The sequence below is a fragment of the Lipophrys pholis genome (assembly GCF_963383615.2).
Source record: "Lipophrys pholis genome assembly, chromosome: 9".
In the NCBI taxonomy this organism is placed as follows: Eukaryota; Metazoa; Chordata; class Actinopteri; order Blenniiformes; family Blenniidae; genus Lipophrys; species Lipophrys pholis.
In genome coordinates, this window is record NC_137639.1 from 19,071,708 (window position 1) to 19,096,813 (window position 25,106).

The 25,106-nt window shown below is 39.9% G+C and overlaps 1 protein-coding gene across 1 annotated transcript in view; it reads right to left on the reverse strand.

The window, feature by feature from the left end:
* grik3 (glutamate ionotropic receptor kainate type subunit 3) overlaps positions 1–25,106 on the reverse strand; it is a 105,915-nt gene that overhangs the window by 79,198 nt on the left and 1,611 nt on the right. The gene's annotated exons all lie outside the window — the stretch shown is intronic.

A 25,106-nucleotide genomic window follows, 5' to 3' on the forward strand; every position in this document is an offset into this window, starting at 1 on the left:
CTCTGATTAGCATACCTTCGAGCTGACAGAAGGAACTAATTAGTGTAATCACCGGCTGTTGCACAGCACATGGTTTCCCATCGCTGTTTTTAAAACGAAGCAACTTTGTTTCTTCCCGAAACAATGCCGGCTAAGTTGATTACAGCATCTAATGACCTTGATAGTGTGATGAGTGGGCCTGTGTGCTTTCATGGCTTTTAGCAGACCACTGGAATCTTAACACTGCACTTGACTTCCAGAGATGTGATCCCACCTTCACATATCCTCATTAGGAACCCTTTTGCTGATCATTAGCACCTTAAGTGCCTTTAATTGATAGTCATCTCTCACGGATGACTTTCCCATTATTTGCTGACTGGCCCCTGCACTTGTTAGCCTTATAATTCCCCGCTCCTCCACCTTTCACCCCTGACTAGTTTGCGCCGTGATGCATCCAAATGCCACTTATCATTTCTTGGAAATCAAAGCATCTCCTACTCTGCACTTGCGGGAGCCGGCAGGTCATTTGTTCTACTATTCAAGATTGAGTTTACCCATAATGCAGCGTACATTCACTGTGACGTTGAAGGTGAGTCAAATTTGACGGCGTTTTCGATTTCACTTCATTTCCATGCATCTACATCACTGACACGGGCCCTTCAAGCTGCCGAATAAATTGCTCATGCTCTTGTATTGCTGTTATTAACAATTCAAATATGTATCCTAAAGCCTCATGAAGAGGCTAAATATGAAATGCAACTGAACTCTTAATTAGCAGCTTCCAATATAACTGATTTGCTCTGATTGTTTCAACAGCCACTTAAGTTATACAGACTCACATTATGCCCTCGCTAACTGGTGACATTTTAAACGGAGCACATCTGCGGTATATCCCCATCAGAGCGACCCAGAATGGACGTAGCTGAAAATAAATCCACACATTCCTTTGTACTGATTTGCTTTTATGGCCTGAACATATTGCCAAATGAGTAAAACTAATGTTTTGCGTCTTTTAAGTGAGAGATTAAGCGATACATTTGAGATTAACATTTGCTATTAGAGCTAAGCTGCTGCTACCACCACGCGAGATCTTAAACCCAGTACCCTTTATGAGTATCTGTGTTTTATCAGCGGATTGCACGATTGTCTTTTCTTTTCAGCAATCCATACTAAATCCTGAGGATATATTTTAAAATCTTGCCGTACGGTTTTATCTCCTTTCGCAAATGAAAGAACAGACGTGTCGAGCCAGCTCGTCCTTTTCAGACAGCAGCAGGAATTTGGCAGCTCGTGTCTGACCTCCAGGCATGCTAACAGGCTAACGATACGCTAATGTGTCCCATTACGCCCGATTTGCCAGGAGGGGATTCTTTTTGTTGAGCATCATGCTGCTGGTGGATTTCAGATGGGCACTGTATAATGATGCGCGGCTTTCTTCCTTGCTCATAAAAGATACAAGGAGTAGTCCTGCTGAGAGTCATTAGGAGGGCCATTTACACTGTGCCTTTCTTATTCACACACTTTTTTTCGTGGTCTTTGAAGGGAGCCACAAGGCTACGCAGAGTACATGAAACCAAACGTGAGCCTCCACTCACACTGAAAGTCTTTTTTTTTTTTTTTTTGTCCATGAAAAACTGCCAAACAGCTGCATACCTCACGCAGTTATTACCAAAACCACTGTTTGAGGTTTTTGCTTTCAAAGTAACCAAATAAATGGAAAAAAAAAAAAAAAAAAAAAACATAAAAACAAAAAAAAACTAAAAATTCTAATTCTCTGCCAAGGTTTGCATTTCATGCTTGCATTTGCAGAGCATGAAACACAAATTAGCATGGGGTGATGCAAGCGAGTGGAGGAAATCACATACCATTTTCTGCCTCTTCTCTCTGGCCTTCCTATTACCATTCCATCGACAAATTGAATCCAAGGCTGATTTGAATTGCACCACTGTATAACCTCTTATTTATTCATTGCTTTTCTCTCTCTTACATACTATTAAATCTAATAATTCCTTTTTTGGGGGGACAGCATCTGCCACAAACTGTGAACACCAGAGAGTGAGTCCGTGCATCACAATGAAAAAGTAGGATCGAAATCTTGCATGTGGCTATTAACGCCAGCATTTTCAGCTTGGACAATATCCCGTCATGTCTGGCATTTCCCATCATAATGATTGATTTTAAGTTAGGCAAAAATCCCAACCCTGGCAGAAAATCAGGAAAGAAACGTGTCTCTGAAACAAGGTTCATTGTGTCACTTCAGAATTTCTACGACACAAATCAGAGTTGTCATTAATATTTGTTTCAGAAGACATATTTAATAGTTAATATGATGGGATTGTAATGAAGATAAATATGATAGAATGGACTGCAGTGAACAACCATGAGAGACAACACATGACAGTTGTGGGCTGATGTAAAACAACACACCAACATGACACTTTCAGACCGACCTAACAACTACCACACCATTATTACTATCATTAGTAGTAGTAGTAGTAGTAATAGCTATAATATTACATTATCTAAGAAGTAAAAAGGGCCCCTTTTTTATTTCTGGTTACACTACAATTTGTTTGATGATTTGAATTTGTTGTTGTCTTCTTATCCTTAGTTTTGTATTGTTATGCACAGCAAACTTTTTCTCAGTTGTTTAATTGTTCAAATATTGCTTTTATTAAATTGTATTATGATTATTATTATTGTTGTTATTGTCATTGTTGTTGTTGTCTATCTGCCCTGTGTTTTGTTGAACGTTCCTTGTTTAGTTGGATTTTTAAATGCAATGAATTGTATGTTTTCTCCTATAAACTGGTGAAGCATCTTTAATATGTACAAAGGCAAAGTAAACCAATGCCGCCATGCGATGAATATAATCCAGCAGAAGTGGCGCAGTTACCAGTCCTCGGATTAAATGACCAAACCAAAAAGTTTCTCTTGTCCAATCTCAATATTTTCAAGTACACACAGTATATCATATTAATGCAAAAGGGTAAACAAAACCAATCGATATAGGCAAAGCCGTTATTGAGCAATCCTGGTGATTCATTGCTCAGTGGCTCAAGATACTTTACAGAATGACAGTATTGTTATCACAGTGTGTTTAGATAACTAACTTCAATAATCAGTTGCAATGAAATTAGGAATCAAGACTGTAAAAGAAAAACTAAAGTAGTAGAGTATTATAGTAACTTCTGTGAAAATAAAGGCCATGTTTACTGTCTTAAGAAGTTAATTAAATGAAACAATTGGGAAAGTGGAGATGAGCTAGTCTGCACTTGCAATACATAAACATGACTGAAAAACTGATATGCGGTTAAAAATGATGTGTGATCACTTCATTTCATTGTTTTGACAAGCCTAACAGGTCATTAAGTAAATCACACACAATAAAAGAAAACGACATTATGTCTGGCCGAAAACCGAAACAATAATAATGAATCTAGATGTACCAATTACATTTTAATCTCTGGTGGGTCAGCAGATGTGGTCAAATGTTATTTCACCAACAGTTGATGCATTATTTAACTGTGTGCTCGGAGGGGGAATCTCGCTTTGAAGTAAAAAAAAAAAAATTTACCAACTGAGCTGCCAGAAGATGCGAGCAATTAAAATTTAATACCTTATCTGAAGATTTATTTTGATTCTGTTTAAACAGAGCGTTGGTAAGCAGCCCCATGCCATCCCCCCGCTGCCAGGTAATTACTCCATTAGGGTGATACATCTAAAATCGGTCCACTGTTTACTCTGAGCTTACCCCCAACACATTACACTGTCTGCTGTGCTTGACAAGAAAATTATGAAAGAGGCTGGGCAGCATGGAGGTGTGCTTGTGTGCTTGTGTGTGACAGAGTGCGTGTGGTTATGGCATTAAATGGGGCTGTGATATTTGCCTTCACACCCATCAAGATCTTATAATGGACGGCTTGTCTCCTATTCCTCGTAGCCTGATGTGATGGAATATAACCCGGGAAAACACAAATATCTTATCTGAGAGGGGGAGAGAGAGGGGCGAGTGAGAGAGGAGAACGAATGGAGCAGAGGAAAGGATGGGTCGTGGTCATGGTGCCACAGTGCGTAAAGCACGTTTGTGTTATTTTGGACAAATTTCACTTCACATCAACACACTCTATGATCAATGTTGATCATGAACGTGGTGAGAATTTTGCAGGCACCCTTTTTCAATTAAACCCTGTCAGAGAGCATGACAACCATGAGGTGATATGAGAGGGATTGTAATACACACGCCTTTGTTAATTAAGAAAAAAGCGGAGGGGGAAGCAGTTTGGAACAAACTTTACCCTGATTACATTTGGAGATATACTGACATAACTTTAGCAGAAATTTAATTGGTAATAAACAGGCTTGTGTGTGAGCGGATGGATATGAGCAGAGTGGTAAAATATTCAGAATTATGTGAACCTGAACGGGGTTACAAGGGATGGAAAGTAGAAAATCGGCTTTAAAAAGATGTCGGATCACAACAAGTTAATAACCAGTAGCCACAGTGCTGACTCTCTGCTCCTGGAGCAAGCTCAGTGTGGAAAAACAAATGACTCCCATATTTTTCCTGACCTGAAGTGTGCACACTGTTGTTCGCCGTGCACTATACCAGGTCTCTGGAGGAGTTGATCACAATGCCAAAAGCACATCCTATCGATTCCCATATTCCGTGTTACTCGAGAGAACTTATGAAATTAAAATGTGCTGGGTGAAACATGTGGAAAGGTGATACTATGCGCGCATCAGCATTGATCTTTTGCATCGAAGAGGCCGAGGTCATATTGCACATCATGACTATGAGGCAGCGCTCGCTGTTGAACGCTCATGCGGTCCAGTGCCTGCAGAGGAGGTCAGACAAGTGGGTTTGGCAACCAGGAGGTCAGCTTGGTTTTTATCCCGTGCCCATGAGCATGGCAACTGAAGGCATGTCTTCAGTTTAAATTATATAATAATTACAAGAACCCCAACAATAATCAATCAGTACTTACAGGGCTTCCACTGAAGGTGTTACTGAAGGATATTGTGGAGTTTTGTTTTTGTTTTGTTTTTTGCATATTCCCTTGTGTCCCAAATATCAGCCTAAATACTGTAAAACTGACCATAAATCACACATTATCCCGATAAAAGCGGCACAGACTGAACGCAGCAGAAATGATTCCTTGCAAAATGTTATTCTATTTGGTCCAATTCGTTGTTTTTATGACCTGAAATATATGAACACTTAAACTAATGTTCTGTGTGCCATCAAATGAGAGATTAAGCGTTATATTTGCTATAAATTCCCACAGAAAATTCCTCTCGAAAGGACTTAGGTTTTCTGTATCTACTTGGTCAATATGGATTATTAGAACTGCCTTTTAATATCAGGAGTTAGAAAATTACTCATTAAGATGCATTGGGTGTACGGTATAGAGAAAAAAGGAGACGTTATCATTCACACTAGTTTTTGTAGGAAATCCATATAGTCAGAAAGTTTTCCACATTTGAGGTTGAATGTATGAATCTGGTGTCCTGGTGGCCAGACTGACAAATTATTAATAATTGATTTCATAGGCTATTGATATAAAAATATGATTTTTGCCAAATTTGAATAATGTATATTATGTAATTAAAGCATGAACATAAATATTTAATTAAAATATTCATAGATTTCAGAGTCCGCCTATATATCACCATACTACAGGTGATCTGTCATATTTTGGCATTCTGGTAGTGAGTATGAAGTTTTTATGGGTCTTAAAATCATCACAGTATTAGTCTCATATAAGTCTCATATGCATGGGTTTGTTGTGGTATGTTAATTTATGGTGTGTCTTAAGGGCATTACTTTATTTATTAACGGTAATTTAGATGCCTTCAAACAATGAATTCAAAAATTGTCATGTTATGTTGAACTTGAACATGTTTCAGAGAACCGCCAAGGCAATATGTTATTCAGCACCCCCCTCATTTTCTATTTACTTTTTTTAAGATCATGAGCATCGTCGGCGCACCATATCCATCACTATTTGACCCCAGTGTTTCTCGCCACAACTCGATGCTCCAGTTAAGTGATCTGAACACACAGTGCTGACAGACTCTCTGTCAAGATACAGACTTTTCTGAGAGAGAATACAGAATTATATGTCTTGCCAGGCATGCTCACCGGCACCAGGCTACAGCTTGTCAACAAAATGACATGCTGTACTTTGAACTGGGGTGAATGCAGCTGTCTCCAGCAGTGAGATATTACCAGGTAGGTATGAAGCTTTGCAAGATATTACATATGATTCAGTGCAGAGAGACAGAACATATTGAGGGTAGACTCAAAAGTCATGTTTCATCATCCAATAATCCACTAGTTTTCTGGGCCATAATGGAAAATACTTGTGTGTTTAGTTAACGCAACATGCGTGTAAACATTCAGCGATCATAGTTGGATAGTAGATCCAAATTAGGACGCGGCAAACTAGTCAAAAAGCAAACCAAACAATGTTTGGTATTACTTTCCTTTTTTACTTAGGCTTTATCGTTCCAGAGTTGCATTTAAGATTAACATAAAACTGCGCTTCAAAGCAAAAACGCACCATTTTAAGCAGACCATTTCAAATATATCACAATACATTTTATGGTTTTCAATTAAATCCCTGCGAAACTATCACCAACGGGATTTTGTGAGGCAGCAGCCTTTTTTGCATGTGATCTGCACAGACCCGTAACGAGGTCTGATGCAGTCATTGTGTATGCTAATGTAAAAACAATACCTCCTGTCACAGCTTCTTGTAGCCTTAGTCACCTACTGTTTTCAGTACATATTAAATACATCTACACTGGAGGACTGGTATAAGCTGCCGCCCCTGCTGTGAGCTCATTTATTAGGATGCATACAACAGGGGCTCGCCGCAGCTTTTCAGTAAACATAAAACTTCCGACATGACACCAAGAGAAGCACCTCGGGGCTCAGCAACTTCATTCGCGTCAATTTATTCAAATTTTGCCTCCGTCAATGATAGAATTGCTGTTAATGGTTTAAAGTATTTGTCATCTTTGTCACTCAGATTATACGGAGGAAAATACATTTTTATTTTAAATCGAGTCGCTTTGATATTGAAAGAGTAGAGAAGCGACTTGAACACATAAGTTCTCTTTTACATTTTTTTTTTTTTCTTTGCCAAAAATGACACCACTCAGATGTACCATCAAAGTTTGAGCACTCCTGACTTTGTGGGGATGGTACTCCATGTTCTGCAGAAAACTTTCTCAAATAACAGAGAGAGTAGTTGCAGGGGGCAGAGGTGGCTGTAGACTTTCTTGTCAACTGTCATTATGATTGACAAGATGGCAAAAATGTTATAATGTTCTAAAGTATAACTGAACCCCCACCCAAAAAAAAAAAAAAAAAACTAATCCAAAAAAGGTATACTTATCACATTTCAATGTGGATATACATTTTGTCGTATTGTGAAACACTACTTTGCTGGAACATTAAAAAAAATGAAAAGTTAATGTGCTTTAATGTGAAATGTTTTATGTGTTGTAGAGCAACTCTGACAGTATATCACAAAATGTGCAGATACATTATCACGTTTTATTATCAGATTTTTTTTTTTGCCACATTTCACTTTAAAAACACTGTAAATAATATCACAAGACAAAAATGGATCTTTAAATGTCATGAAATGTGAGTTGTTTTTTTCTTCTTTATAGCATTATTACGTTTGCCAAATATCTTTCTTATTTTGACGTGACATCTTTAATATTATGTGTGCGCTCCTGTGATCAATTCTGTCATAATGACCAACACATTTAGATCTTTTTTTTTTTCTGAAATATTTGATCAGCTTTGATTAGTGCAACTTCTGTCAGGGATGACAAAAGATTCTTGGGGAAAACTTCCATTTCAATTTTCATACTTTTACATAGGTTGTACGTCAAAGATGTTATGATCTATTAAGCATTTATTCAACCAGATTTATTTTTCTTTTTTTCCAATGCCACTGTTAACTGCTGTTATGGAAAATTAACTGCAATTAACTTTGCAACTCAAAGATTCAAACGCACAATGATATCATAGTATAAATGCACGTTAAGGCCAAACTGAGAAAAAGAAAACAAGGATCATCCTATTTCAGAATCTAATTAAAACGCTATTCTTTAAACGTGTTCCAAAAATACCAATTTAGAAATAATTATTTTCATTTATTTTGTAGTTCCTAATCTTCTGAATACACAAACATTTCTAAACACAGTGCATTTTGATGAATTCAAATATTTTCCCTAAACGTAGTGATAGACTTGACATTTGACGTATCAAAATCTGAAACAAATATTATGGCTCACTCATAATATTGGCTTTTCTTCTATTACAATATTTCCCAAGTATATTTCAAACTATTACAGAGACTGAACTGTTGACAAGAACCAGAAAGTTGAAGGAAAAAGGTCTAAACTCATTTCGAGCTAATTACTGTTTGATAACCGGGGAAAAGCGCTGACTGCGGTTGAAGCGATAAGGCTAGGTGAGGGTTTCTTTTGGCCTTGTAACTGATAAAATACGAACAGAATTTCTTCTCTTCCCTTCGTGAACATATCACAGTGTTCAGGACTTCACGTAAAAGTTTACCTTCAATTTACCAGACCGTTCAAATAGAAGAGGGGCCAGAGACCGAGATTTATCTGTGGCTGTAAACTGCTTTCGCCTCTCAACTTTTCTGTACTCGAACCAGGTGTCTCTCTGTGAGTGATCCAAACTTCACACCGTGGGGGGAGTGATTCTCAGTTTGTAGACCAAAAAAGAACATTTTCCTGGCTTTACTTTGGTGCATATGCAGTGGCGTTTCTAGATGTAAATACTTGGTGGGGCAAGACTTTATTTCATGTCTAGTGACACCACTGAATTCCAAAGTAAAGTGGGTGCACAACCTTTAAGCCACAACATTATAACAACCATATAGGCGTTGTAAAAATGCTGTAACAATGTTGAGCCGAGGAGATAGCTGATCGCAAAAAAAAAATTCTGTTTGAAAAGAAAAGTCAATGAAAGGAATCAAACCAGGCCATGCTGTTTTATGTTTTAAGTTTTAGGACATTTTTAGAAACTGTTGGTCACTCAGTTTACCACTAGTTACCTTCAGTTTCTCCGCTAAAGTACGAGTAACCTAATTAATTTAAATTCTTAACCGTTTGTTTGCTCTCGCTGCTAACAAGCTGGTATTTGTGACGACTCGCTCCGGTTCTGTGAAGGAGTGCCTAAATCAGCGCCAGCCAATCAGGTCTGAGTCTCTAAATGACGTTGTTAGTGGAGGCTTCGGGTTTCGGGCCCCACGAGGCATCAAAATCTACAGCCACAGCCTGAGCATGCGCACTTACACTTTACTGCATGCAATACACACTGCATGGTGAGAGAGTGGCGAGCCCCACTAATGCACCAGTCGGTGTGGATCAGGAGAAAACACGACCTGAAACAGCAAGAGGCGACCAATAACCAGGGAGTACTGTCCTCATGCAGTAATTATGTGCTATATATGTGGAAGTTTTATTCACGGACAAGAAAATATTGTAGATAATCTTAGAGAATTTATAGCATACTGTGTGTGCAGTCCTTTCTGATGACACGAGGTGGGGCTGAGCCCCACCTGCCCCTAATGACCAGTCACCCCTGTACATATGGTAAACTATGGTACCTGTGATGGTGTACCATGGGAGTATCTCACTATCACTGTAATGCACACCGTGCTCCTTAAGACATTATTGTGGAATTTACTGTGATAGACTGGATTATCATGTCACGCCAAAGTTATTTCTGACGTTTTGCTCAATGTATATTCATGACGTTTCATGACTGCAACGTAGAATTAATTTCTCTGTTATAGCTTTTGTAGCTATTTTAGCAGTTTTAACTTCAAGTTGTTCAGCTTGTTTTTTTCTAGTCGTATTTGCCATTTTGGCTTCTTTTTTTTTTTTTTTTTTGCCAATCTGCTTTCTAATACTATTTTCTTCCAGGTTTTTAACAACCTATGCAGGCAGGCAAAAAAATAATTCAGAAATGATGGTAATAGAATGAAAAATGTTCTACATATAATCATCAGAACGCTTCAGAGAGCCAATACAGATGAACTGAAGAGTCACATGTGGCTCTGGAGCCGCAAGTTGCAGACCCCCTGCACGAGATATTACACACCAAAGTAAACTCTATATTACATCCAATGATACACTAGTTAATGCACACCAAAGTACACTATATTTCAAAAACCATATTACATTAGAGGTTGAACAGTACACCAGATAATATCATAGCACACACTGTGGTGTGGTAAAACATGATTTATGTATGGGGGAGTGTAGTGATCATCTTTTATAATCAAAAGATCAAAATTATCAGTGGGGTGCCCTGACCTCCCAAATGCAGACTCTGATACGTTCACAGTTTAATAGCACACACATTGAACCAATATGTGTGGAGCTTTATTATCTTTCAGTAGCACACTACAAACAGACACTCGGAGAGAGATGATATAAACTAATATGTCATTTTTACCCTGGTTGCAGTACTCTTCAGGGACCCTCGACAAAGCGTGATATTTTCTCAGAGGCCTTCAGTGCACGGCAAACACCTTGGCTCATATTCTGACTGAACAAATGCGTAACGTAACGACGAGCCACTCGTCTGCTACAGCCCTGTGCTTCTTATGTAAATGCCGGTGCTGAATGTGAAGGTGGATTTACTTTTCAATACAAGACTCATTCCAGCGCTGTAAAGTCTATCAATGCTGCACAAGGCTGACACCGAGTCCTTTTTCATTCGAGAGCTGTGACACTATAATTTCTATCAGAGCAACGCCAAGGAAAAAGTCATGTATTATGCTCACCGCCAAGTAAATTTGCAGCAGGTAAAATCACTGAGATTGTAATAGGTGAATAAAGCAAGTGTGTCAAAGTCGATAGAAGATTACACAAAGCCAGAAGAGCACGAAAACGTCAGTGTAAAAGTGAGTCCACGAAGACCATGTTTATAATTTCAATTTGACGGAAAGCGGAATGAGGAAAAAAACACACCAGCAAATACAAGTGAGTGACTTCACATCAGCTTCACACAAGTAAAAACCCTTTTTTTCGGTGAGTAAAAAGTCTGGACACAAATAAGCCTGGGGCCACAGTCACCACTTCTTTGGTAGAAAATGCGACAGAATCTGACATGCACTTCAATGCAATTGCACACACTGAGTTATTCTACAAAACATGGAAGTTGTCTTTTACATGTTACGTCTTGCCTGCATAGGCGCTGTTTTGGTCTTGTGCACAGGCAGTAGCTTTGAGGAGCCAAAGAAAAAAAGTCATTTTGTGTGTCATGGTTGAGTGAAAAGCAGCTGTTGTGTGGAGGTCATCACAGCTATCCCGTGAGTGGAAAACTCCCACAGATAACGTGCACGGTGCAGTCCTGCTGGGCCTGACACCAGTGGCGAAAACTAGAGGCCTGAAAGCACAAAACCCAGTGTTGCATGTAACTGATGCAAAAAAATGTTTTTTTTTATGCTGAACCAAGAAGCATAAAAACGTTCGATCTTTTAAACTGGAAGTGCTAAAAAAACATTCCAATAACTCGTGTGCAAAATCCATCATCATCGTCTTGGCAGTACGGTTGGATTATGAGCTTCCCAATGGAGCTTCTTAGATGGTCAGGGTCGTCATTGACACCGCCAAATGCCTCTATCCCTGTAATTACAATGATGCCTGGATTTATTCAGATTCTTTGACTGCATGACTGTCAAAAAAATGTGCACTCAGTGCTGCACTTTCAATTTAAATATCTAATCTGACAATGTGTCAAAACATTACTGTGTTTTAGATTATATTGAGGAGCACAAGTTTGCATTTCTCGATATCATAAATGGTCTCAAAATCATGGTTAGAATAAATTCATATGGGAAATGACCGGGTGGGAATAAAAAGGTTAAAGTAGCATAAGTGTGTTCCGGTTACAGACCCATTGGTAGGTTGACACAACTGTGATTGGCAGAAGGATCACTAACAATTCCAGTTAGGTGAGGAAGAGAGGGGTGAAGAAGATTCTGAAATGAGCTAAGATAAGATACAGTAAGATGAGCACATCCAACATCAACCTTGTATTCCACACAATCCACAAGGTAAAAACTGTGCGACACAGAAATCCTAAAGATCTACTTTGGTGCTGAAGCAAGCAGAATAAGAGGAGGCGCCACTGAGTGTTATGGAAAGTACTTTGCCTAGCATAGCAGAGAGAGAGTGGTTTGCTCAGCTGAGTGAAGCGTACCATTGGATCAAACTCACCACTCAGCGGAACCAGAGCTAGTAGGATTATAAAGGATCCTCACCACCCCAGCAGCATGCTATTTCTGCTTCAACACTCACACAACTGGTCCTACAGCCACACATCTACCATGAAGAGAAGCCTCCTCTCCTCAGGCCATTATATTGGTCTAGAATTGTTTCAATACACGTATTGGATTTTTAGGATTAAAATGATACCCACGGTTCTTTAATTTTCTGATTTAAATGAAGTGTTGTTTTTTGTTTTGTTTTTTATATATACAGGTATATAAATTAGTTCACTATGATAGCCTCACATTTCCATATGACCAACTTTCCTTCCAGTTCTTGATTCCATTGCACATACTGTGCTTTAGGTCCTGGCTTCAGCTGTCCAGTGCAAGCTCCAAAGACTCGAGTCAATCTAATGCCGGACAGAAAATTACAGCTCAATCACCGTGGCATGGCCATAAGTCTCAACTTTAAGAAATTCAAGTGTCACCTGAGGCGAATGGCAGAACATAAAAATAATTAATACGGTCCATGATTTGATGAGTTCCACCTCTCGGGCAGTTCAGCCACATAAGGCACATGAATCAATAGCCTGGGTCAAAGAATTTCCGAGTTCTCTGTTCTGACTGCTTTAACTTTCAATCATGTGATTATAAATGCCACGATGGCAATTCTTTTCCAATTGCCTTACTAAAAAAGACATTACACTGGAACAATTCACGGCTGCTGGTGCTGGCAAAAAGGGAAGGGAACCAAGAAGAAGCGCTCCTTGGCATAAATGTTGCCTCCCTTTTTTTTTTTTTCGCAGGTGTCAATTCAGTTCAGATTTGCTTCCATACATTTCAATATGCATTATCACTGGCATGTATCAAGGACCTTTTCATTTTCTTTTCATTATTGTAAAGGAGAAATCACACCTCAGAGAGATGACATATTTCAGCTCTACTATAAATTCCATGCATTGAATGCCTCAGAGAGTATTATCATGTTGTCATCTGTGAGTAACTTGAATCTTTCTGTGAATGAATGAGATTTTTTTTCGGTATATAAAAAAACGCAGCTGCTTGACGCTGAAACATTTCAAGTGTGTACATTCTGAAAGGCAATGGGAAAAGTCGAGCATACTGCGGCACTTTTACTGACATGAAGAGGAGACGGCAGCAGCAGCAGCACACCGGACACTAAAGCAGAATGGGGGAACAATTATGAAGCGCCGCGCAATCAAGGGGGTCCCTGACAGGCTGAGCAGGGTCTGATGAGCCAGCGTGTCACTCCAGAGCTCCAGGGCTCCACAGCTAATCAACCACCGAGGAGGGGCCTGAGGGGCACGATCACTCAAGCCCTCCATCGCTGCGTGGAAAAGAAGGCAATCACCAGCCCATTTCCATGTGCTGTTATTCCCACCCCCAACCTCCAACTCTCAAATCAAGGTGCACAGATGACCAGGGAAGCGCTGGAAGGAGGCAAAGGTGGCTGGGGGCTGCAATCAAATGAAGTGTTGGGGGGGGGGGGGGGGAAGAAAGGTAGAAACTTTTGGTTCTGGGAGCGTTTTGTTCAAGCCATTTAATATGTTTAAATAATCATAAATGAATCGGGAGACGTGAGGGGAGCAGATTGAACGAGGCTCAATTGCCTCCAAACCGGCAGCTTGTGCGCTGTCCGTGATTGAGCTCTGCAAATTGAAATGCAAGTCTTGTAATATAGTGTGTTGAGCAGACAGAAGGTGCGCGGGTCAAGAAGGTGAACGAAGGCAGCTCTCATTTTAGCCCGGCGAGGGATTAACACAATGAGCATATGTTAGCGGGGGTCACATTTTCTCTCTGGTGAGAAAAAAGGGAGAGTAATGAATGGGATCAAAACAAAAGCTTCTCTTTCACCCGCTTAAAAGGACATGGCTTCAATAGTTATTCCTTTTCATAAAGACAGGAAGATGGGGAATACAAGAGGGAGACAAGGAAAGGGGAAGGAGAGAGTGCTCCCTTTTCTATCTCGCGATGAATAGTATAATGTAAAACAAAAATGAATTAATACATGGAAAAATGTCTGACAGCCCTGCAGTTGGATAGTTCTCACAATTCTCAAATGCGCCACGGCAAGTAATCGGAGGTAATATCCCCTCCTGGTCTGTGTTTTAAATTTGCAAGTGGCTGAAGACACTCACGCACTAATAGGCTCCTGATAGGCGTGTACTGTCGTCTCGTACTGGCCCCCAATGTGAAGGCAGAGTATTGACAGAGTGTGAGGTCTCTGATCTGCTGTTGTTTGGCCTAGAATAGAACAAACTGGAAATCCAGGTCACAAAACCTGCTTAATGTTTTAAAGCCACCTCAAGCCTGAAAACTATTTTAGCTTCTTTTTTGTAAAACCTTTGATTTTCTTACACACTATGGCCAAGAGCCACATCTCGTAAATGGGAAATGTTAAAGAAGTGCATCATGAGGAGATTCTATATGTCGTATCTGGATATTTTCTTAACTTACCCACACTATATACTTGATTAAAACTTAATGAGTGTCGACATAACTGATTACTGTGGAACTGAAGTACCATCTATACAATGAAATGTCAGAAGAAAAGGGAAATAATCAATGGCTATTATCTAAAGTTCAAGCTTACGCAAAGCCATTAATTAAAAGTCCACAAATTATGAAATAATTATTATTTCAGGCCTATAAATCTTCACAAATGAGAGTGTGAGGGTTTTGAATGTGTGGGACTTGAAAAGAAGATTAAGAAAACAATACAAAACTAAATTATTGTTGCAAGTGAATTCTCTCTTGACCTCTGAAATGACCAAGTTCAATCACGTGTTTTAGCTCTGGATGAATTAAAAAAAAAATAATAATAAAATGTCATGTATGAATAAACACTTGTGACATTTTTACTAAATTAAAAAATGTTAAATCGTCTGAAACATCCTCTGGCTTTTTGAGTTACTGAATAATTCCTTTTTTAACTTCCCTTATCAATAGAAGGCTCCTTTCTTTACACTGTGGATCGCCGCCTGCATTCTCTACAGTGAAGAAATGTTCCTAACCACATTTAAAGTAATTACTGCTCTGGCAGACAGGCGATCTATATGTGAACAGTGCACAAAGAGGCTGAGCAGGACATTAACTGAGCAATAATTCTGTGATGACAGCAAAATGCCAATTATTTCTAATGTGGTCAGAGCTCACATAGTCCTGAATTTCTCTCAGTAATAATTACAATTCTGTGAAAAGAAAAAAAATAAAATAAAATACTGAAATGGTATGCAACTTCTTCATGACTTATTTCAACAAAATAAAGAGTGAACAACTACTTGTGGCGGTGAGCTGAATTGAGATTTGAAAACAAAGACAGTACCATTGTGGTGCTTCTTTTTAGTTTGTGAAATGTCTAATAGGCCTTCCAATTAAACCATGTAAAAATCTGACATTTCTCAAAAGCATTCCCCTCTAAATTGTCTTTGTGGATTTGGAAGTCAGATATGTAATTAAAGCAACTAGTTCAAATTTATTTTTCCTTTTTCCAGTCACAAGGATCTGTTGTATATGTCACTGTAATGTCCACTTGGGGACAAAAGTCACAGTATTTACTTAGTCTACCATTTACTAAATGTTTCAGCCTCTGAACTTCTGCAGATCTATGACAGTTTATTCACACAGATGTTAAATGTCACAAACTCCCTAAAAAAGAACCGTGAATGTCTTTGAAAAATCCATGATATCTAATACTAATGTTTTTTTATTGCAACTCTGACTAAATGGCAAGTTAGAAGGACATGCATTGTTTGCTTTGGCAATGGAAATAATCAGCCTAATACACTGCAGATGCCTCATTAAATTTGCATACCATTACTGCAGCATCACTTCAATTGATCCTTTTCATCAAACCAGATAATACTTGCTGATTGCAGATTATATTGGCGCAGGAAAATTTCATGGTATTATGTGCAGTCTTGGCGAAAAGCAATTAGGAGCATAGCTCGCTGTTTGCCTGGTTTAAATCAGAAATTAACCAGCTTGCTCTGCATTCATTCCCTTTTATTTTTCAAGAAAAGTAAAAACATAACTCAGAGGTTAAGGGTGTAAACAAAAGGGGATATCAAGGCGTGCTTTTTTTGTCTGAATATGGAAAATAGCAGCAGCAGCAGCTGCACCTTATAAATGTTTCTAAAATGTGATGTTTTGTGGACGCAACAAACAAAGCAGAATATTTCACATAATTCACATTTAAAGAGTTTCAATAATGCATCCAAAAAACATACAAAAAAAAAAATCCTCTTTTAAAACCAATATAAAGAAATTATAACTGGCATCAAATGCTGTGAATAAAAGTGAAACATAACGGCAATGCTCAAGACCGAACGCTAAGGGAGAGGAGGGAAAAAAATGATTGAGGATCGAAACAGAAGCACTGGAGGTTGGAAAACATGATTTAGGAACAATCAGAAGCTTAATTCTTCTCTGACTCCCTGTGATCGAAAATTGATTCGAACAAAAAAAAAAAACAAAAAAAAAAACCTGCTGCTTAATCACAAGTTATAATCTCCACTAATCAATCCAGATCGCCAACTAAGTGGTTACTATGACAGCCATCTGTACTTCTCCAACCTTATTCTGAAAGGGTTAAAGAAAAGAAACCCACTGGACAGTCAGCGACCACATTTTCTGGCTTTACATTAAATGCCCTAATTCAAACAAGCGTCACTAATGGCTTTACTAAAATGTACTGCCAGCCTCACACCGCCCACAGTCTGTCCTCCTCCTCTTCCCTTCCCCTGTCAATGATCATCTCTGCCTCGTTCCATATATCTGAAGTGGTCAGATGCAGACAAGCTGTCCTCCGATGAGTCACGGGGGAACATTTTGTGGTTAACCACACTGCTCTCTGGGGGCGACCTGGACAGTAGATCGGCAGCCAGTAAAACACCAGGCGAGACGGAGGACAGAGCATCCCGGCTTGTCTCTCCTGCGCACACTGCAAGTGCTGAGGGGAATCTTCTGGGTATTGGCTGTGTTAACTAAATTGACACTGCCTTCCAACCTCCCGGCAATCCATCAGCAGGGGGGGGGGGGGGGATGAGCGCTTGGTCCGTGGAGGTAAACCCCGAGTCGTATGCACTTGCTGTGGTAGTCCTTGCATTTGTTATTGCGAGGAAAAACCGGAGGGTGGGGGAGACAGCTGTGATACAGAATTTGGAGGAAGGAATGTCTTCCCACCCACCCCTTCGATATTTTTGGTGATAGCCATTCATTTGTAGTGTTTTTTTGCCCGGAAGAGGTTTGTCTTATCTGTTCCTTCTCTTTCTCTCAGGGGGGAAAATAGAGGGCGAGTCTTCTCTCGCCGTCTCTCTCACAGTTGATTAGTAACTCCTGCTCTACCCCTACGCTCCAGGGATTCTATGCCAGCTCCCCTTATACATCCCCTTGTCATGCACACACTCTAACTTCCTTTCTTTCTCCCACTCCCTCCCTCTCCTAAACTCTCTCTCTCTCTTTCTCCCTCTCTCTCTCTCTCTCTCTCTCACACACACACACATGCACACGCTCCCTAAAGTCATGGAACGGCAATTTGAGGGAATCACACAACCAAGACCTGACATTTGCGGTGCACCTATAACAATGAGAGCTTGATTAAAAGGGCAGAATGAAACAGTGTCACCCTCCATTCATTGTCCTTAGCCCAAGTTAAATAGGATTTAAACCTGTGCACTGCGGCTGATACCTCCGCTGTCAGAGTCTGATTGCTTTAAAGCAGCCAGAAGAAAAGGTCTTGTTATTCCAATGCATGCACGTAGCTGTATGTAAGTGAGGTGTCAGAGGTGACCAAGTTTACACAGAACGTCTGGGAACAGATAAGGGTGACGCTTTCACAGGGGCAGGAAGGCAAAGCTAATACTGCTCTGGTGAATGCCATGGCGTTTGAAAGGCACAGGAATAAAGCTGAGTTTTATCTGGCTTGGGGCAAAACACAAAAGGAGCCAATATTGCAACATGCAAGTTTTAAAATTGGGATCAAAAGGTTCAAGCTAATTAACCAGCTAAATAAGAGTCCCCTCGCTTTGGTCTATGGAGCCACCCTGGTTTTTCTCCCTCCCGCCGTCTCTTTTGCTGCAGCATTTAATGCACCTATAGTGGACGCTCTTTGTGAATGTAAATAGTCTGCCTGGAGAAGTGAAGACAAATTGCTTCCCGTGCTGAAATGTAAAAAAAAATAATCACCAAATTACCTCTAACAAGATCGTTCTAATTAACTATGTTATATTGCTGGCATGACCCTGAAACAAAATGCCCCATGATCAAGCTTTTTTTCTCAAGCTGTTTTGATGTTATTTGACTTTTCCAGCGGAGCCCCGAGGAGGGCTGAGATGGGAGAGTCAAATGGAAAGGACAAGGGCGCATAATAAAGACAAATGGCTAGAGCATGAAATTTGATTCATTGCCTTGGTACAGAAACATTCACAGGGAAATAGCCAACATTGACATGCCATGAATTTCAAAACACTGTCAAATCCTAAAAGCACACGCCCTGGCATAATGACATCCGGTCCCTGCGGCAGCCACAGGGAAACCCGAGCCAAATGTGCACCAAATCAATCAGGTTGGTGTTTTTGATGGACGTCTTCTACGTGACAATTGTTTAAAGGCTATTTTCATCCACATTTTCAGAAGAAAACGCACACACACACACACACACACACATTTTTCAGTAGTTTCATTCAGTCAGGTTTGGGACCAGGACCTTGTGTTGTTCAGATAAGAAATTAAATTAGAGTTTTGATTTACAATATGAACGCATTTCTAAGAGATGACCTTTAGCTGCTATGGCCTCAAACTGGAGAGCTCCTCTCTGAAAAACACCAATCTGATTGATGCACTTCCACATGTTCCTTTCCTGTGTTATTGTAATATGCTATTAATTTATTGAGTGCATGTAACTGTTTAGTATAGAGTTTTCAAAAGGTAGAAGGATAAGTACCTCTTCACGGTTTGAAATCCACCACCACCGCCGCCATCCAGCCCCACCCATCCTTTGCTCCAACGCACATGCTTTGTCAAGGCAAGTAGAAATGTTTCATTATTCCTAATGTTTAGTCCCATAAAAGAGATCAAGATTAACAACTCTTGCATGTAAACTTTTTTTATGTGCCAGCTGGATGATTTGTACATGTTTTAAATTTCCAATTCGTCTTTGTCTTTCGTCTGTAGCTATTTTAACTGTGAGAGTTTTAACTTTTCCTTAACCTTATTTCATACACTATCTTTTTACCCTCCACTTGTTTCTTTTTAAAACTATTTCTTTTCAAAATTAATATAAGAATAAACTTGTTAGGAAAAGGCCTCCGACAAGCTCTCTGGCGCCCCCAGTGGTGGGCGACCCACGCTTTGAAAACTCTTATTCATGTACAATTCTTCTTATTTTCATCTTAGCCTTTTTTTTTTTTCTAGTGACTTCTTCTCGTATGGAGGATTTACTTCATGTTCAGGTAGTTATGAGGTCCGTCATGCATGTATTTATTCATCTAGAAGAGTGGTTCTAAATTTTTATTTTATTCTACTTAACAGTGTGTACCACCTGAGACCATGTTGAACTATCCAAGTACCACCAGTATGACCAACCTGAACATGCAGTCGTGGAAGACTGTGTGATTTATTCACTATTTTTTTTATAGATATAACAAGCAGCCTAACAGGCACTTTAACCTGTTAGTTAGTTTATTTTTTCATGCAGAGCTCAAGTCATAATTTTTCATGTCTCAGACATGCATGCATGAAGCAGACATAAGCTCATAATGGGGCAATATTAAATATAAATGTCATATTTTGTATCATTTTAATTCAAGTGTTGTAGTTTTCTGATATTCTGAAATAATTTTAAGAATTTCTGGAATATGTATGACTTTCCTAAAAGTGCCAGTAAAACTGAGCTCCAACACTGTTTGCCTCTGAAGCCTCATACAGTGGGCGTTATTGTGTACTTGCAAAATTAAAACAAGTGGTTAATATGTCTTTGGCAATATCCACATGAAACAGATATTGTTAGATCAAAACTACTGTATACTTGAGAACTTTAACGATGTATCATTTATAATATCTTGACACAGAAAATGTTGCATTTGTTTCAATAGGTATGATGGATAAAAGCCAAGCACATAAAACCAGAAGCCAAAATTGTTGTAGTGTGGTAAGATGCAAGATAAAGATGATTGAAAGTATGACATTATGTGGACGTGCTAAATAACGCCTCAAACGCATGTGACAAAAGTTCTGAAAGAAAACAAGGTTGCATTTACTTCCAGGAGGGAACTTGCCTCCTTATTCAGTTCAATAGGCAGAGGCATATGCTTGCAGCAGACCTTTCACTGCCGAGCAACCACTTTGTAGTGCGATATGAAAACACCATCTGGTGTGTGAGCAGCGGCTAGGCTAAGCTAGCCGGGGCGAGATAGGGCCCTGCTGTGTCACAGGATTATCTTACTGGTTGGTAGATCCGCTCTATTAGCCCCTAGTGGCTCGGATTATTGGATGATCATTACTATGTGTGACTGAACATAGAGCTAAGTACCTGCACTTGCTCGACGCACTTCAGTCCCGTTAATGGTAGTGATCAGACACACTCTGAGCATGTAATGTGTTTACCGCACTTTCTCTTGAGCGTAGACATTTTTCTCTCACCACACTCGTGCTTGGACACACATTAGGTTCAGTAAATGTTGACTGTCTTTACTGATGTGACTTTAAAAAACGTGGCCCTGGCTCTTTGGACGAGACCGATTACGGTACGCCTGGAGCTCATATTTGTTTATGGAAGTGAAAATGTTCCTTTAGAATGCGTCAAAAAAAAAAAATAAATAAATAAAAAACAGGATCACAGACGAGTGGAGGAGGTGGCACATTCAGAGACGGGTCTTCCGCTCAACCAAACGAACATCTGCCGTTTCTCATCAGCAAGATTGAAGCTAATGATGAGCCACGAGTGTGCTGACAAAGAGAATGGAATTGGATTGTGTACAAGAGGCCCACTGAGACCAGACATATGTTTTAGAAAATGGTGCGGATGGAGTACCAGTTTATAGAGTGTGTGTGTGTGTGTGTGTGTGTGTGTGTGTGTGTGTGTGTGTGTGTGTGTGTGTGTGTGTGTGTGTGTGTGTGTGTGTGTGTGTGTGTGTGTGTGTGTGTGTGTGTGTGTGTGTGTGTGTGTGTGTGTGTGTGTGTGTGTGTGTGTGTGTGTGTGTGTGTGTATTGGAGATGCCAGAGTTGCAGAAAATAGGCCTCTGCTTTTCCTTGCGCAGTTCATTTATCGGTCCATGTTTATACAAGCGGCTGAAGAGGAGTATGTTAGCACAGGTAAAACAACAGTTGTATTCCTCCCATTTCAATCTCTGCTTTCACCAACAGATAATGGAATTACACATCAAAGAAGCTTCTCTGTGTATCCAATTCTTCTGTGACCTCTACCAGCCTTTGTTCATATTCACCACAACAACTCCCGGCCCCAAGCCTCCGCCAGCAGGCTTCTCCCTGCTTCCTCTCCCTCTGTCTAGGGAGAGATTAAATTTAGATGAAAATGAAATATTCATTTCTACTCAGCAACTGATGGCCATCTTAATTTGATACAACTTTTGATGCAACATCTTCTCATTGTTCTTTTTCATCGCAAGAATTTTTTATTTATTTTTTTTCCCCTTCACATCCTCCTCTTCTTACCACTCTTCCCACCCAGCCATCATATCCTCCTTTGGGCAATTCTCAGTACAAGTACCCCTTTGGATTTGACTTTGTTAAAAGCGGAATTGCAAAATACCATCACAGCTTTTTTTTTTTTTTGTTCAGTCTCTTGAAATATGTCTGAGTCATTTCAGATGAGACATTTGCACAACCCCTCCCTACGAACATGGAGGATCTCAGGGAGCATGCGAGTGAGGAGTGCACACTCCATAGCTTGCCAGAAGAGTTAATCACATGAAAACTTCTCAGTCTCCCTCTGTTGCCTGTGCGGGGATAACGACAAGCCATTGAAGTGTTTCCCTGTTTGGAGACTTCGACCAAAAAAAAGTGGTGACCACAAGCTCGGTTTATCGCGGCGGCAGAGAGCCTCAGACCGGTCAAACCGCATGCGGCTTCGAGTGCTGCACATTTGTCAGCTCACATTTTAAAACGTTGGACCTGCTTCACAGACAATAATTAAATCTGGAGACTCGGCTGCCCAGAGCATTTTAGGGAAGCTAAATGAAAAATGCATGTGACCAGGTGTTGTGAAGGCAGAGCGCGGAGCTGAGGAAATGAAATCAACATGAAATCACGAGGGGGATTGATTAACTGGCACTGATTAAGTGCTTTAAGTATTAGGTAGATAAAGTAATTGATTATTCAATAAATCCCTGTCAGCCAGTGAATAACCTCAGTGAGCGACAGGGAACAAAAAAAAAAAAGAACACAAATGATAGATTAGTTTCATCAATCTAAAGATGAAAAAGACAACATTTAATAATCTGTGATGCTTTCATTTTGTTACATGATTGTTTTATGAATATGTTTTTAATCCTGATAAATTTCTGAATTGTGCAACCTCTGTCTGGAAGATGTATGTGCGGCAGTAATGCATTACAGTGAGAATGCTGCCTGCAGAATAGTTTGAGAGAAATAACTATTATATTCAATATAATCATCAGTGTACTACTTTAATCTGTGTCTGTTTTCCATGTTGACAAAAATACAAATTATCTTCACACACAAGCTATCTTTAGAGAGAGAGAGGGAGATGACATCCACATCCTTGAGTGCTTTATTTTTTAATAAAAACATTGCATTATCGACTGAAATGGTTCCTCGATGAGACGAGAGGTTGCAAAACATGTCAGTACGAGGAGGGCAAAAAAGGATTTTGAAAGGCAGGAGGATTGAGACTAAAAAGAAACACAGCATGTAAGAGGACAAATACAGGCAGAGTAGTCTTTTATTCCCTCCAACAAATAGAAGCTGCTGAATGAGAAAGAGCGACCATCTGGCCTCAACTTAGAGCAATGCACTGTAAAAGCACTAAAATCAATGGCAACAACGCTACCTTGGATGCCCACCATTACACAGATGGTGTACTTGGAGAACTGCAAGCCACCTAACCACGAGCAGCCACGGCACAGACAGAGTGCACCGCATTAAAACACCACGGCCCACCTCCACCAATTTCACTGGTTCGCTCGTGTTGGGAACCAGTCCTGAGGAGCGACATTAGCCAGCGCGCACTGACTATCAGAGAGCCCTCTGTTGGTTCTTGCTGTGACACAGAGCGCTCTCACAAGCGTTGATAGTAAGTAAGAAATTGGGAAAGAGGAGAAAATGGCCCACTGCACACCCATTTCCGAAGCTACTCATCCCTAATGAATCAGTAGACTGTGAGTGTCCTTTGTGTTTTTCTACCGAAATATTACAGTGAAATCACAATATGTAGCACACTGAATGCGCATCAACTCGGGCCGTGTTTAAACATGTCACTGCTAATTTCCACAACATATTTGTATTATTTTCAAACGTTTTTTTTCTTTCTTTTTTTCGAAAGGTTCACACAAATAAATACACACACATCCGTTGACACAAAAGCTTACTTTGAAACGATTGCATGAAAACATGTGCCTTTTAAATGCGTTTTTTTTTTTCTCCTTGTGGCATTGAGGAGAATTCAGCAACCTTCTCTTACGTGTCCCTCTTCTCAGCCTGTCAAAATACTATCACAGGAACGCACACACACACACACACACACACACACACACACACACACACACACACACACACACACACACACACACACACACACACAAACAAACTGCTCCTGCACCGCAAGCAGTGATAGATTCTATAAAAAGCAATAGTGCGACTGTAGCACATTTCAGGGTAAATTTGTCTCAGCACTTTGACATTTTTAAAAACAAAGCCTGTCAAATCTATTTCAGGTCTTCATTTGAGCTGCTGTCTCTGAAACTACACAAACACACACACGCACACACACACATACACACACGCACCCACACACAAGAATAATAAGGGGGAGAATGGCCCTTTGACCAAACCATTTCAGTTCAGATCAGTCTGAGGAGAGCTTTAGGATTTATGCAGCCTCTGAGACGTTGCCAAAGTCCATATACAGCGATGTCAGAAGTCATGGCTCTTCAGAGTGCAAAAACCAATCACAGGTACATGCAGAGCTTTGCTCACTGGCTGCATATGATGCTTAATATATTAAGCATGTATGTCTCATTCAATGTTTACAACATGCACGGGGTCCAGAGAGTACACAGAAGGTCAGCAGCATTCACTCAGGGTTATTGTCCAAATAAGTGTAGCTATAATGCAAATTATTATGGGGAAAAAATAAATAAATAGGTTGCATTTTGAAGTATTTGTTTTATAAATGATCACACTCATATCACTCATATTTTATTCATAATTATTTGAATGTTGGCTATGTGCAGATTTGTCAAATAAACAGACTGGCTTTTTCAAAAAGGTAATGTATGGAATATATCATTCAGGGGTATATATTATTTGGAGCTCTTTCTCTCATCCTTTCGCACCTGGAAGACAAAATTCCCCTCAAGCCATTAAGATGCTCTCACTCCCCCAGCCTGTACTCCGGCTGTTGTAGTGGCATGTTAATGTGGGCCAATGCCATTTTGAGTAATTGTCCTGCATGGCACTCTGCCAAATGTCAGAAACGATTTGCCTGGTGACAAAAAACGTATTGATCTTCATTCTGTTTCTGTCCCTTGGCCGCGTGAAATGTTTCAGCGCGTCGCCAGCCTCCGAATGACAAATCTCATTGTTCCCCGGTGAGTGATAAGAAAAAGACAAAGACAGCCTAAATATGTT